This window comes from Rhinoderma darwinii, unplaced genomic scaffold (assembly GCF_050947455.1).
Source record: "Rhinoderma darwinii isolate aRhiDar2 unplaced genomic scaffold, aRhiDar2.hap1 Scaffold_674, whole genome shotgun sequence".
In the NCBI taxonomy this organism is placed as follows: domain Eukaryota; kingdom Metazoa; phylum Chordata; class Amphibia; order Anura; family Rhinodermatidae; genus Rhinoderma; species Rhinoderma darwinii.
In genome coordinates, this window is record NW_027464232.1 from 175,189 (window position 1) to 187,874 (window position 12,686).

Consider the following 12,686-nt stretch of genomic DNA (forward strand, 5'->3'; position numbering starts at 1 on the left):
TTCAAATACCCAACACAAACAAGAGACCCCTCTGAAAATAGATAGAAGACGAGGGCACCGGGAGAGCATTTGTCGACAGGTTGAAACATCATCTATGAGACTAACAAAAGTTCCTTCGAGCCGGAATTGAACCAGCGACCTAAGGATTGCTGATTTTCTACTACAGTCCTCCGCTCTACCAGCTGAGCTATCGAAGGCTTGCCAAGCTGGTTGTCGGGTGCTTCCTAAGCTTGCAAATGAGTTACATGAGTAGGGAAACAGAGGAGAATTGTCCCGCTCTTTGAAAAACTCGGCAAACCAAAACTTTGGAGAATACGGGCGTCGATCCCGTTACCTCTCGCATGCTAAGCGAGCGCTCTACCATTTGAGCTAATCCCCCTTCTGGCAGTCCATGTTGGGGTCCATGCTGGTTTCCATGTTGGGGTGCCTGATTCACCACAATTGTGATCATCACATACTTTTCAACCTGTAGCTTTAAGCTTTTTTTTTTTTTTTTTTTTTAAGTGTGGATGTCTTTCTCCCGTAAAAGCAGAAGGAGCGTGGAGCTTACAGGGTGCCGGGTGGTGTAAAAGTATAGGTGAGTCGTTAGTGTACAGAGTGAAGAATTGTGGGAAGAGAAAAGAAATCAGAATGATTTAAATAAGAAAGTCGCAACGTAGAAAAGATGGTCTAGATCCAATGGCCCATTTGGTTGTGGGCCCAAAAGCCTTTGCCTGTGCCACTTTGTTGCAAAGGCGAAAACATGTGGCATGAGAAACTGGGATGTTGCGTGTATAAAAAGCATAGTCTGAAGGTCGTGAAAATGAGATGGTCAGGGATCGGGGGTCTCTATTCTATTTTTACGAGAAAAACATGTGATTCCGACCGGGGATAATGGCCAAATTGTAACAGGGGGCGTGAGTAAAAGAGAGCACTTAGCAGAGGATGGTTTCGATCCATCGACCTCCGGGTTATGGGCCCAGCACGCTTCCGCTGCGCCACTCTGCTGCCATACCTCCAAAAGAGAGGGGTAGCCTATTACCCGCTGACTGTTGTTAAGACGCTAATGTGGAGGCCATCTCTGTGTTGCAATTGTCCATTTGTTGGCGGCTGTAGTTCCACGCAGTTGTTATGTTTTATCATTCTCTTCTTTTTATTGTGTTGATCAGAAGGTCCTCTAAGAAACATACTCCATTTACCATGTTGTGGCTTTTTTACGACTTTAATCAAAGTGGGGGAGCGTGGTTGTCTCTGTGGCGCAATTGGTTAGCGCGTTCGGCTGTTAACCGGAAGGTTGGTGGTTCAAGCCCACCCAGGGACGGCAGTGTCCTCTTTTTGTCTCAGTTGCATGTTACAGAAAATCCTATGGTGCCTCTCAACTTAAAGTTTCGGCCAGAAGAGGAGGGCACCGGTTGTAAGACCATTTCAACATGTACAGTGTGAAAAATTTTGAGAAGAGAAAAAAATCCCAGTGATTTGGATGACATAGTTGCAATGTAGAAAGAATGGTCCAGAGCCTTTGGCCCTCTTTGGTTGTGGGCCTAAATGTCTTTCCATGCGCCACTCTGTTTCAAAGAAGATGACACATGACATGAGAAACTGGGAGGTTCAAGCAAAGCTTGAAGGTTGTGAAAACTTTTTTTTGTCTGATAACCAAAAGGTTGGTGGTTCAAGCCCACCCAGGGATGATTGTACCCTCTTTTTGTTTCAGTTGCATGTCAGAGTTACAGAAAGTCCTACTGTGGCTCTCAACTGAGAGTTTCGGTCGGATGCCCATTTCAAATACCCAACACAAACAAGAGACCCCTCTGAAAATAGATAGAAGACGAGGGCACCGGGAGAGCATTTGTCGACAGGTTGAAACATCATCTATGAGACTAACAAAAGTTCCTTCGAGCCGGAATTGAACCAGCGACCTAAGGATTGCTGATTTTCTACTACAGTCCTCCGCTCTACCAGCTGAGCTATCGAAGGCTTGCCAAGCTGGTTGTCGGGTGCTTCCTAAGCTTGCAAATGAGTTACATGAGTAGGGAAACAGAGGAGAATTGTCCCGCTCTTTGAAAAACTCGGCAAACCAAAACTTTGGAGAATACGGGCGTCGATCCCGTTACCTCTCGCATGCTAAGCGAGCGCTCTACCATTTGAGCTAATCCCCCTTCTGGCAGTCCATGTTGGGGTCCATGCTGGTTTCCATGTTGGGGTGCCTGATTCACCACAATTGTGATCATCACATACTTTTCAACCTGTAGCTTTAAGCTTTTTTTTTTTTTTTTTTTTTAAGTGTGGATGTCTTTCTCCCGTAAAAGCAGAAGGAGCGTGGAGCTTACAGGGTGCCGGGTGGTGTAAAAGTATAGGTGAGTCGTTAGTGTACAGAGTGAAGAATTGTGGGAAGAGAAAAGAAATCAGAATGATTTAAATAAGAAAGTCGCAACGTAGAAAAGATGGTCTAGATCCAATGGCCCATTTGGTTGTGGGCCCAAAAGCCTTTGCCTGTGCCACTTTGTTGCAAAGGCGAAAACATGTGGCATGAGAAACTGGGATGTTGCGTGTATAAAAAGCATAGTCTGAAGGTCGTGAAAATGAGATGGTCAGGGATCGGGGGTCTCTATTCTATTTTTACGAGAAAAACATGTGATTCCGACCGGGGATAATGGCCAAATTGTAACAGGGGGCGTGAGTAAAAGAGAGCACTTAGCAGAGGATGGTTTCGATCCATCGACCTCCGGGTTATGGGCCCAGCACGCTTCCGCTGCGCCACTCTGCTGCCATACCTCCAAAAGAGAGGGGTAGCCTATTACCCGCTGACTGTTGTTAAGACGCTAATGTGGAGGCCATCTCTGTGTTGCAATTGTCCATTTGTTGGCGGCTGTAGTTCCACGCAGTTGTTATGTTTTATCATTCTCTTCTTTTTATTGTGTTGATCAGAAGGTCCTCTAAGAAACATACTCCATTTACCATGTTGTGGCTTTTTTACGACTTTAATCAAAGTGGGGGAGCGTGGTTGTCTCTGTGGCGCAATTGGTTAGCGCGTTCGGCTGTTAACCGGAAGGTTGGTGGTTCAAGCCCACCCAGGGACGGCAGTGTCCTCTTTTTGTCTCAGTTGCATGTTACAGAAAATCCTATGGTGCCTCTCAACTTAAAGTTTCGGCCAGAAGAGGAGGGCACCGGTTGTAAGACCATTTCAACATGTACAGTGTGAAAAATTTTGAGAAGAGAAAAAAATCCCAGTGATTTGGATGACATAGTTGCAATGTAGAAAGAATGGTCCAGAGCCTTTGGCCCTCTTTGGTTGTGGGCCTAAATGTCTTTCCATGCGCCACTCTGTTTCAAAGAAGATGACACATGACATGAGAAACTGGGAGGTTCAAGCAAAGCTTGAAGGTTGTGAAAACTTTTTTTTGTCTGATAACCAAAAGGTTGGTGGTTCAAGCCCACCCAGGGATGATTGTACCCTCTTTTTGTTTCAGTTGCATGTCAGAGTTACAGAAAGTCCTACTGTGGCTCTCAACTGAGAGTTTCGGTCGGATGCCCATTTCAAATACCCAACACAAACAAGAGACCCCTCTGAAAATAGATAGAAGACGAGGGCACCGGGAGAGCATTTGTCGACAGGTTGAAACATCATCTATGAGACTAACAAAAGTTCCTTCGAGCCGGAATTGAACCAGCGACCTAAGGATTGCTGATTTTCTACTACAGTCCTCCGCTCTACCAGCTGAGCTATCGAAGGCTTGCAGAGCTGGTTGTCGGGTGCTTCCTAAGCTTGCAAATGAGTTACATGAGTAGGGAAACAGAGGAGAATTGTCCCGCTCTTTGAAAAACTCGGCAAACCAAAACTTTGGAGAATACGGGCGTCGATCCCGTTACCTCTCGCATGCTAAGCGAGCGCTCTACCATTTGAGCTAATCCCCCTTCTGGCAGTCCATGTTGGGGTCCATGCTGGTTTCCATGTTGGGGTGCCTGATTCACCACAATTGTGATCATCACATACTTTTCAACCTGTAGCTTTAAGCTTTTTTTTTTTTTTTTTTTTTTTTTTAAGTGTGGATGTCTTTCTCCCGTAAAAGCAGAAGGAGCGTGGAGCTTACAGGGTGCCGGGTGGTGTAACAGTATAGGTGAGTCGTTAGTGTACAGAGTGAAGAATTGTGGGAAGAGAAAAGAAATCAGAATGATTTAAATAAGAAAGTCGCAACGTAGAAAAGATGGTCTAGATCCAATGGCCCATTTGGTTGTGGGCCCAAAAGCCTTTGCCTGTGCCACTTTGTTGCAAAGGCGAAAACATGTGGCATGAGAAACTGGGAGGTTGCGTGTATAAAAAGCATAGTCTGAAGGTCGTGAAAATGAGATGGTCAGGGATCGGGGGTCTCTATTCTATTTTTACGAGAAAAACATGTGATTCCGACCGGGGATAATGGCCAAATTGTAACAGGGGGCGTGAGTAAAAGAGAGCACTTAGCAGAGGATGGTTTCGATCCATCGACCTCTGGGTTATGGGCCCAGCACGCTTCCGCTGCGCCACTCTGCTGCCATACCTCCAAAAGAGAGGGGTAGCCTATTACCCGCTGACTGTTGTTAAGACGCTAATGTGGAGGCCATCTCTGTGTTGCAATTGTCCATTTGTTGGCGGCTGTAGTTCCACGCAGTTGTTATGTTTTATCATTCTCTTCTTTTTATTGTGTTGATCAGAAGGTCCTCTAAGAAACATACTCCATTTACCATGTTGTGGCTTTTTTACGACTTTAATCAAAGTGGGGGAGCGTGGTTGTCTCTGTGGCGCAATTGGTTAGCGCGTTCGGCTGTTAACCGGAAGGTTGGTGGTTCAAGCCCACCCAGGGACGGCAGTGTCCTCTTTTTGTCTCAGTTGCATGTTACAGAAAATCCTATGGTGCCTCTCAACTTAAAGTTTCGGCCAGAAGAGGAGGGCACCGGTTGTAAGACCATTTCAACATGTACAGTGTGAAAAATTTTGAGAAGAGAAAAAAATCCCAGTGATTTGGATGACATAGTTGCAATGTAGAAAGAATGGTCCAGAGCCTTTGGCCCTCTTTGGTTGTGGGCCTAAATGTCTTTCCATGCGCCACTCTGTTTCAAAGAAGATGACACATGACATGAGAAACTGGGAGGTTCAAGCAAAGCTTGAAGGTTGTGAAAACTTTTTTTTGTCTGATAACCAAAAGGTTGGTGGTTCAAGCCCACCCAGGGATGATTGTACCCTCTTTTTGTTTCAGTTGCATGTCAGAGTTACAGAAAGTCCTACTGTGGCTCTCAACTGAGAGTTTCGGTCGGATGCCCATTTCAAATACCCAACACAAACAAGAGACCCCTCTGAAAATAGATAGAAGACGAGGGCACCGGGAGAGCATTTGTCGACAGGTTGAAACATCATCTATGAGACTAACAAAAGTTCCTTCGAGCCGGAATTGAACCAGCGACCTAAGGATTGCTGATTTTCTACCACAGTCCTCCGCTCTACCAGCTGAGCTATCGAAGGCTTGCCGAGCTGGTTGTCGGGTGCTTCCTAAGCTTGCAAATAAGTTACATGAGTAGGGAAACAGAGGAGAATTGTCCCGCTCTTTGAAAAACTCGGCAAACCAAAACTTTGGAGAATACGGGCGTCGATCCCGTTACCTCTCGCATGCTAAGCGAGCGCTCTACCATTTGAGCTAATCCCCCTTCTGGCAGTCCATGTTGGGGTCCATGCTGGTTTCCATGTTGGGGTGCCTGATTCACCACAATTGTGATCATCACATACTTTTCAACCTGTAGCTTTAAGCTTTTTTTTTTTTTTAAGTGTGGATGTCTTTCTCCCGTAAAAGCAGAAGGAGCGTGGAGCTTACAGGGTGCCGGGTGGTGTAAAAGTATAGGTGAGTCGTTAGTGTACAGAGAGAAGAATTGTGGGAAGAGAAAAGAAATCAGAATGATTTAAATAAGAAAGTCGCAATGTAGAAAAGATGGTCTAGATCCAATGGCCCATTTGGTTGTGGGCCCAAAAGCCTTTGCCTGTGCCACTTTGTTGCAAAGGCGAAAACATGTGGCATGAGAAACTGGGAGGTTGCGTGTATAAAAAGCATAGTCTGAAGGTCGTGAAAATGAGATGGTCAGGGATCGGGGGTCTCTATTCTATTTTTACGAGAAAAACATGTGATTCCGACCGGGGATAATGGCCAAATTGTAACAGGGGGCGTGAGTAAAAGAGAGCACTTAGCAGAGGATGGTTTCGATCCATCGACCTCTGGGTTATGGGCCCAGCACGCTTCCGCTGCGCCACTCTGCTGCCATACCTCCAAAAGAGAGGGGTAGCCTATTACCCGCTGACTGTTGTTAAGACGCTAATGTGGAGGCCATCTCTGTGTTGCAATTGTCCATTTGTTGGCGGCTGTAGTTCCACGCAGTTGTTATGTTTTATCATTCTCTTCTTTTTATTGTGTTGATCAGAAGGTCCTCTAAGAAACATACTCCATTTACCATGTTGTGGCTTTTTTACGACTTTAATCAAAGTGGGGGAGCGTGGTTGTCTCTGTGGCGCAATTGGTTAGCGCGTTCGGCTGTTAACCGGAAGGTTGGTGGTTCAAGCCCACCCAGGGACGGCAGTGTCCTCTTTTTGTCTCAGTTGCATGTTACAGAAAATCCTATGGTGCCTCTCAACTTAAAGTTTCGGCCAGAAGAGGAGGGCACCGGTTGTAAGACCATTTCAACATGTACAGTGTGAAAAATTTTGAGAAGAGAAAAAAATCCCAGTGATTTGGATGACATAGTTGCAATGTAGAAAGAATGGTCCAGAGCCTTTGGCCCTCTTTGGTTGTGGGCCTAAATGTCTTTCCATGCGCCACTCTGTTTCAAAGAAGATGACACATGACATGAGAAACTGGGAGGTTCAAGCAAAGCTTGAAGGTTGTGAAAACTTTTTTTTGTCTGATAACCAAAAGGTTGGTGGTTCAAGCCCACCCAGGGATGATTGTACCCTCTTTTTGTTTCAGTTGCATGTCAGAGTTACAGAAAGTCCTACTGTGGCTCTCAACTGAGAGTTTCGGTCGGATGCCCATTTCAAATACCCAACACAAACAAGAGACCCCTCTGAAAATAGATAGAAGACGAGGGCACCGGGAGAGCATTTGTCGACAGGTTGAAACATCATCTATGAGACTAACAAAAGTTCCTTCGAGCCGGAATTGAACCAGCGACCTAAGGATTGCTGATTTTCTACTACAGTCCTCCGCTCTACCAGCTGAGCTATCGAAGGCTTGCCGAGCTGGTTGTCGGGTGCTTCCTAAGCTTGCAAATAAGTTACATGAGTAGGGAAACAGAGGAGAATTGTCCCGCTCTTTGAAAAACTCGGCAAACCAAAACTTTGGAGAATACGGGCGTCGATCCCGTTACCTCTCGCATGCTAAGCGAGCGCTCTACCATTTGAGCTAATCCCCCTTCTGGCAGTCCATGTTGGGGTCCATGCTGGTTTCCATGTTGGGGTGCCTGATTCACCACAATTGTGATCATCACATACTTTTCAACCTGTAGCTTTAAGCTTTTTTTTTTTTTTTTTTTTTTTAAGTGTGGATGTCTTTCTCCCGTAAAAGCAGAAGGAGCGTGGAGCTTACAGGGTGCCGGGTGGTGTAAAAGTATAGGTGAGTCGTTAGTGTACAGAGTGAAGAATTGTGGGAAGAGAAAAGAAATCAGAATGATTTAAATAAGAAAGTCGCAACGTAGAAAAGATGGTCTAGATCCAATGGCCCATTTGGTTGTGGGCCCAAAAGCCTTTGCCTGTGCCACTTTGTTGCAAAGGCGAAAACATGTGGCATGAGAAACTGGGAGGTTGCGTGTATAAAAAGCATAGTCTGAAGGTCGTGAAAATGAGATGGTCAGGGATCGGGGGTCTCTATTCTATTTTTACGAGAAAAACATGTGATTCCGACCGGGGATAATGGCCAAATTGTAACAGGGGGCGTGAGTAAAAGAGAGCACTTAGCAGAGGATGGTTTCGATGCATCGACCTCTGGGTTATGGGCCCAGCACGCTTCCGCTGCGCCACTCTGCTGCCATACTTCCAAAAGAGAGGGGTAGCCTATTACCCGCTGACTGTTGTTAAGACGCTAATGTGGAGGCCATCTCTGTGTTGCAATTGTCCATTTGTTGGCGGCTGTAGTTCCACGCAGTTGTTATGTTTTATCATTCTCTTCTTTTTATTGTGTTGATCAGAAGGTCCTCTAAGAAACATACTCCATTTACCATGTTGTGGCTTTTTTACGACTTTAATCAAAGTGGGGGAGCGTGGTTGTCTCTGTGGCGCAATTGGTTAGCGCGTTCGGCTGTTAACCGGAAGGTTGGTGGTTCAAGCCCACCCAGGGACGGCAGTGTCCTCTTTTTGTCTCAGTTGCATGTTACAGAAAATCCTATGGTGCCTCTCAACTTAAAGTTTCGGCCAGAAGAGGAGGGCACCGGTCGTAAGACCATTTCAACATGTACAGTGTGAAAAATTTTGAGAAGAGAAAAAAATCCCAGTGATTTGGATGACATAGTTGCAATGTAGAAAGAATGGTCCAGAGCCTTTGGCCCTCTTTGGTTGTGGGCCTAAATGTCTTTCCATGCGCCACTCTGTTTCAAAGAAGATGACACATGACATGAGAAACTGGGAGGTTCAAGCAAAGCTTGAAGGTTGTGAAAACTTTTTTTTGTCTGATAACCAAAAGGTTGGTGGTTCAAGCCCACCCAGGGATGATTGTACCCTCTTTTTGTTTCAGTTGCATGTCAGAGTTACAGAAAGTCCTACTGTGGCTCTCAACTGAGAGTTTCGGTCGGATGCCCATTTCAAATACCCAACACAAACAAGAGACCCCTCTGAAAATAGATAGAAGACGAGGGCACCGGGAGAGCATTTGTCGACAGGTTGAAACATCATCTATGAGACTAACAAAAGTTCCTTCGAGCCGGAATTGAACCAGCGACCTAAGGATTGCTGATTTTCTACTACAGTCCTCCGCTCTACCAGCTGAGCTATCGAAGGCTTGCCGAGCTGGTTGTCGGGTGCTTCCTAAGCTTGCAAACGAGTTACATGAGTAGGGAAACAGAGGAGAATTGTCCCGCTCTTTGAAAAACTCGGCAAACCAAAACTTTGGAGAATACGGGCGTCGATCCCGTTACCTCTCGCATGCTAAGCGAGCGCTCTACCATTTGAGCTAATCCCCCTTCTGGCAGTCCATGTTGGGGTCCATGCTGGTTTCCATGTTGGGGTGCCTGATTCACCACAATTGTGATCATCACATACTTTTCAACCTGTAGCTTTAAGCTTTTTTTTTTTTTTTTTTTTTTAAGTGTGGATGTCTTTCTCCCGTAAAAGCAGAAGGAGCGTGGAGCTTACAGGGTGCCGGGTGGTGTAAAAGTATAGGTGAGTCGTTAGTGTACAGAGTGAAGAATTGTGGGAAGAGAAAAGAAATCAGAATGATTTAAATAAGAAAGTCGCAACGTAGAAAAGATGGTCTAGATCCAATGGCCCATTTGGTTGTGGGCCCAAAAGCCTTTGCCTGTGCCACTTTGTTGCAAAGGCGAAAACATGTGGCATGAGAAACTGGGAGGTTGCGTGTATAAAAAGCATAGTCTGAAGGTCGTGAAAATGAGATGGTCAGGGATCGGGGGTCTCTATTCTATTTTTACGAGAAAAACATGTGATTCCGACCGGGGATAATGGCCAAATTGTAACAGGGGGCGTGAGTAAAAGAGAGCACTTAGCAGAGGATGGTTTCGATCCATCGACCTCTGGGTTATGGGCCCAGCACGCTTCCGCTGCGCCACTCTGCTGCCATACCTCCAAAAGAGAGGGGTAGCCTATTACCCGCTGACTGTTGTTAAGACGCTAATGTGGAGGCCATCTCTGTGTTGCAATTGTCCATTTGTTGGCGGCTGTAGTTCCACGCAGTTGTTATGTTTTATCATTCTCTTCTTTTTATTGTGTTGATCAGAAGGTCCTCAAAGAAACATACTCCATTTACCATGTTGTGGCTTTTTTACGACTTTAATCAAAGTGGGGGAGCGTGGTTGTCTCTGTGGCGCAATTGGTTAGCGCGTTCGGCTGTTAACCGGAAGGTTGGTGGTTCAAGCCCACCCAGGGACGGCAGTGTCCTCTTTTTGTCTCAGTTGCATGTTACAGAAAATCCTATGGTGCCTCTCAACTTAAAGTTTCGGCCAGAAGAGGAGGGCACCGGTTGTAAGACCATTTCAACATGTACAGTGTGAAAAATTTTGAGAAGAGAAAAAAATCCCAGTGATTTGGATGACATAGTTGCAATGTAGAAAGAATGGTCCAGAGCCTTTGGCCCTCTTTGGTTGTGGGCCTAAATGTCTTTCCATGCGCCACTCTGTTTCAAAGAAGATGACACATGACATGAGAAACTGGGAGGTTCAAGCAAAGCTTGAAGGTTGTGAAAAAATTTTTTTGTCTGATAACCAAAAGGTTGGTGGTTCAAGCCCACCCAGGGATGATTGTACCCTCTTTTTGTTTCAGTTGCATGTCAGAGTTACAGAAAGTCCTACTGTGGCTCTCAACTGAGAGTTTCGGTCGGATGCCCATTTCAAATACCCAACACAAACAAGAGACCCCTCTGAAAATAGATAGAAGACGAGGGCACCGGGAGAGCATTTGTCGACAGGTTGAAACATCATCTATGAGACTAACAAAAGTTCCTTCGAGCCGGAATTGAACCAGCGACCTAAGGATTGCTGATTTTCTACTACAGTCTTCCGCTCTACCAGCTGAGCTATCGAAGGCTTGCCGAGCTGGTTGTCGGGTGCTTCCTAAGCTTGCAAATAAGTTACATGAGTAGGGAAACAGAGGAGAATTGTCCCGCTCTTTGAAAAACTCGGCAAACCAAAACTTTGGAGAATACGGGCGTCGATCCCGTTACCTCTCGCATGCTAAGCGAGCGCTCTACCATTTGAGCTAATCCCCCTTCTGGCAGTCCATGTTGGGGTCCATGCTGGTTTCCATGTTGGGGTGCCTGATTCACCACAATTGTGATCATCACATACTTTTCAACCTGTAGCTTTAAGCTTTTTTTTTTTTTTTTTTTTTTTAAGTGTGGATGTCTTTCTCCCGTAAAAGCAGAAGGAGCGTGGAGCTTACAGGGTGCCGGGTGGTGTAAAAGTATAGGTGAGTCGTTAGTGTACAGAGTGAAGAATTGTGGGAAGAGAAAAGAAATCAGAATGATTTAAATAAGAAAGTCGCAACGTAGAAAAGATGGTCTAGATCCAATGGCCCATTTGGTTGTGGGCCCAAAAGCCTTTGCCTGTGCCACTTTGTTGCAAAGGCGAAAACATGTGGCATGAGAAACTGGGAGGTTGCGTGTATAAAAAGCATAGTCTGAAGGTCGTGAAAATGAGATGGTCAGGGATCGGGGGTCTCTATTCTATTTTTACGAGAAAAACATGTGATTCCGACCGGGGATAATGGCCAAATTGTAACAGGGGGCGTGAGTAAAAGAGAGCACTTAGCAGAGGATGGTTTCGATGCATCGACCTCTGGGTTATGGGCCCAGCACGCTTCCGCTGCGCCACTCTGCTGCCATACTTCCAAAAGAGAGGGGTAGCCTATTACCCGCTGACTGTTGTTAAGACGCTAATGTGGAGGCCATCTCTGTGTTGCAATTGTCCATTTGTTGGCGGCTGTAGTTCCACGCAGTTGTTATGTTTTATCATTCTCTTCTTTTTATTGTGTTGATCAGAAGGTCCTCTAAGAAACATACTCCATTTACCATGTTGTGGCTTTTTTACGACTTTAATCAAAGTGGGGGAGCGTGGTTGTCTCTGTGGCGCAATTGGTTAGCGCGTTCGGCTGTTAACCCGGAAGGTTGGTGGTTCAAGCCCACCCAGGGACGGCAGTGTCCTCTTTTTGTCTCAGTTGCATGTTACAGAAAATCCTATGGTGCCTCTCAACTTAAAGTTTCGGCCAGAAGAGGAGGGCACCGGTCGTAAGACCATTTCAACATGTACAGTGTGAAAAATTTTGAGAAGAGAAAAAAATCCCAGTGATTTGGATGACATAGTTGCAATGTAGAAAGAATGGTCCAGAGCCTTTGGCCCTCTTTGGTTGTGGGCCTAAATGTCTTTCCATGCGCCACTCTGTTTCAAAGAAGATGACACATGACATGAGAAACTGGGAGGTTCAAGCAAAGCTTGAAGGTTGTGAAAACTTTTTTTTGTCTGATAACCAAAAGGTTGGTGGTTCAAGCCCACCCAGGGATGATTGTACCCTCTTTTTGTTTCAGTTGCATGTCAGAGTTACAGAAAGTCCTACTGTGGCTCTCAACTGAGAGTTTCGGTCGGATGCCCATTTCAAATACCCAACACAAACAAGAGACCCCTCTGAAAATAGATAGAAGACGAGGGCACCGGGAGAGCATTTGTCGACAGGTTGAAACATCATCTATGAGACTAACAAAAGTTCCTTCGAGCCGGAATTGAACCAGCGACCTAAGGATTGCTGATTTTCTACTACAGTCCTCCGCTCTACCAGCTGAGCTATCGAAGGCTTGCCGAGCTGGTTGTCGGGTGCTTCCTAAGCTTGCAAACGAGTTACATGAGTAGGGAAACAGAGGAGAATTGTCCCGCTCTTTGAAAAACTCGGCAAACCAAAACTTTGGAGAATACGGGCGTCGATCCCGTTACCTCTCGCATGCTAAGCGAGCGCTCTACCATTTGAGCTAATCCCCCTTCTGGCAGTC

General features: G+C 45.8%; 13 non-coding genes across 13 annotated transcripts; 6 read left to right on the top strand and 7 right to left on the bottom strand.

Annotated features, from left to right (window-relative positions):
- Nucleotides 1-111: 111 nt before the first annotated feature.
- Nucleotides 112-197, bottom strand: TRNAY-GUA (transfer RNA tyrosine (anticodon GUA)). Its single transcript is given in 2 exon segments — nucleotides 112-147; nucleotides 161-197. It is a non-coding gene; the product is annotated as a tRNA-Tyr (tRNA).
- Nucleotides 198-1,226: 1,029 nt separating this feature from the next.
- On the top strand, nucleotides 1,227-1,300 carry TRNAN-GUU (transfer RNA asparagine (anticodon GUU)). Its single transcript has one exon. It is a non-coding gene; the product is annotated as a tRNA-Asn (tRNA).
- A 567-nt stretch (nucleotides 1,301-1,867) lies between these two features.
- Nucleotides 1,868-1,953, bottom strand: TRNAY-GUA (transfer RNA tyrosine (anticodon GUA)). Its single transcript is given in 2 exon segments — nucleotides 1,868-1,903; nucleotides 1,917-1,953. It is a non-coding gene; the product is annotated as a tRNA-Tyr (tRNA).
- A 1,029-nt stretch (nucleotides 1,954-2,982) lies between these two features.
- TRNAN-GUU (transfer RNA asparagine (anticodon GUU)) lies at nucleotides 2,983-3,056 on the top strand. Its single transcript has one exon. It is a non-coding gene; the product is annotated as a tRNA-Asn (tRNA).
- A 567-nt stretch (nucleotides 3,057-3,623) lies between these two features.
- TRNAY-GUA (transfer RNA tyrosine (anticodon GUA)) lies at nucleotides 3,624-3,709 on the bottom strand. The gene is given in 2 exon segments: nucleotides 3,624-3,659; nucleotides 3,673-3,709. It is a non-coding gene; the product is annotated as a tRNA-Tyr (tRNA).
- Nucleotides 3,710-4,743: 1,034 nt separating this feature from the next.
- TRNAN-GUU (transfer RNA asparagine (anticodon GUU)) lies at nucleotides 4,744-4,817 on the top strand. Its single transcript has one exon. It is a non-coding gene; the product is annotated as a tRNA-Asn (tRNA).
- Nucleotides 4,818-5,384: 567 nt separating this feature from the next.
- Nucleotides 5,385-5,470, bottom strand: TRNAH-GUG (transfer RNA histidin (anticodon GUG)). The gene is given in 2 exon segments: nucleotides 5,385-5,420; nucleotides 5,434-5,470. It is a non-coding gene; the product is annotated as a tRNA-His (tRNA).
- A 1,022-nt stretch (nucleotides 5,471-6,492) lies between these two features.
- On the top strand, nucleotides 6,493-6,566 carry TRNAN-GUU (transfer RNA asparagine (anticodon GUU)). The gene has a single exon. It is a non-coding gene; the product is annotated as a tRNA-Asn (tRNA).
- A 567-nt stretch (nucleotides 6,567-7,133) lies between these two features.
- Nucleotides 7,134-7,219, bottom strand: TRNAY-GUA (transfer RNA tyrosine (anticodon GUA)). Its single transcript is given in 2 exon segments — nucleotides 7,134-7,169; nucleotides 7,183-7,219. It is a non-coding gene; the product is annotated as a tRNA-Tyr (tRNA).
- Nucleotides 7,220-8,250: 1,031 nt separating this feature from the next.
- Nucleotides 8,251-8,324, top strand: TRNAN-GUU (transfer RNA asparagine (anticodon GUU)). The gene has a single exon. It is a non-coding gene; the product is annotated as a tRNA-Asn (tRNA).
- A 567-nt stretch (nucleotides 8,325-8,891) lies between these two features.
- Nucleotides 8,892-8,977, bottom strand: TRNAY-GUA (transfer RNA tyrosine (anticodon GUA)). The gene is given in 2 exon segments: nucleotides 8,892-8,927; nucleotides 8,941-8,977. It is a non-coding gene; the product is annotated as a tRNA-Tyr (tRNA).
- A 1,030-nt stretch (nucleotides 8,978-10,007) lies between these two features.
- TRNAN-GUU (transfer RNA asparagine (anticodon GUU)) lies at nucleotides 10,008-10,081 on the top strand. Its single transcript has one exon. It is a non-coding gene; the product is annotated as a tRNA-Asn (tRNA).
- A 2,326-nt stretch (nucleotides 10,082-12,407) lies between these two features.
- On the bottom strand, nucleotides 12,408-12,493 carry TRNAY-GUA (transfer RNA tyrosine (anticodon GUA)). Its single transcript is given in 2 exon segments — nucleotides 12,408-12,443; nucleotides 12,457-12,493. It is a non-coding gene; the product is annotated as a tRNA-Tyr (tRNA).
- Between the last annotated feature and the right edge of the window lie 193 nt (nucleotides 12,494-12,686).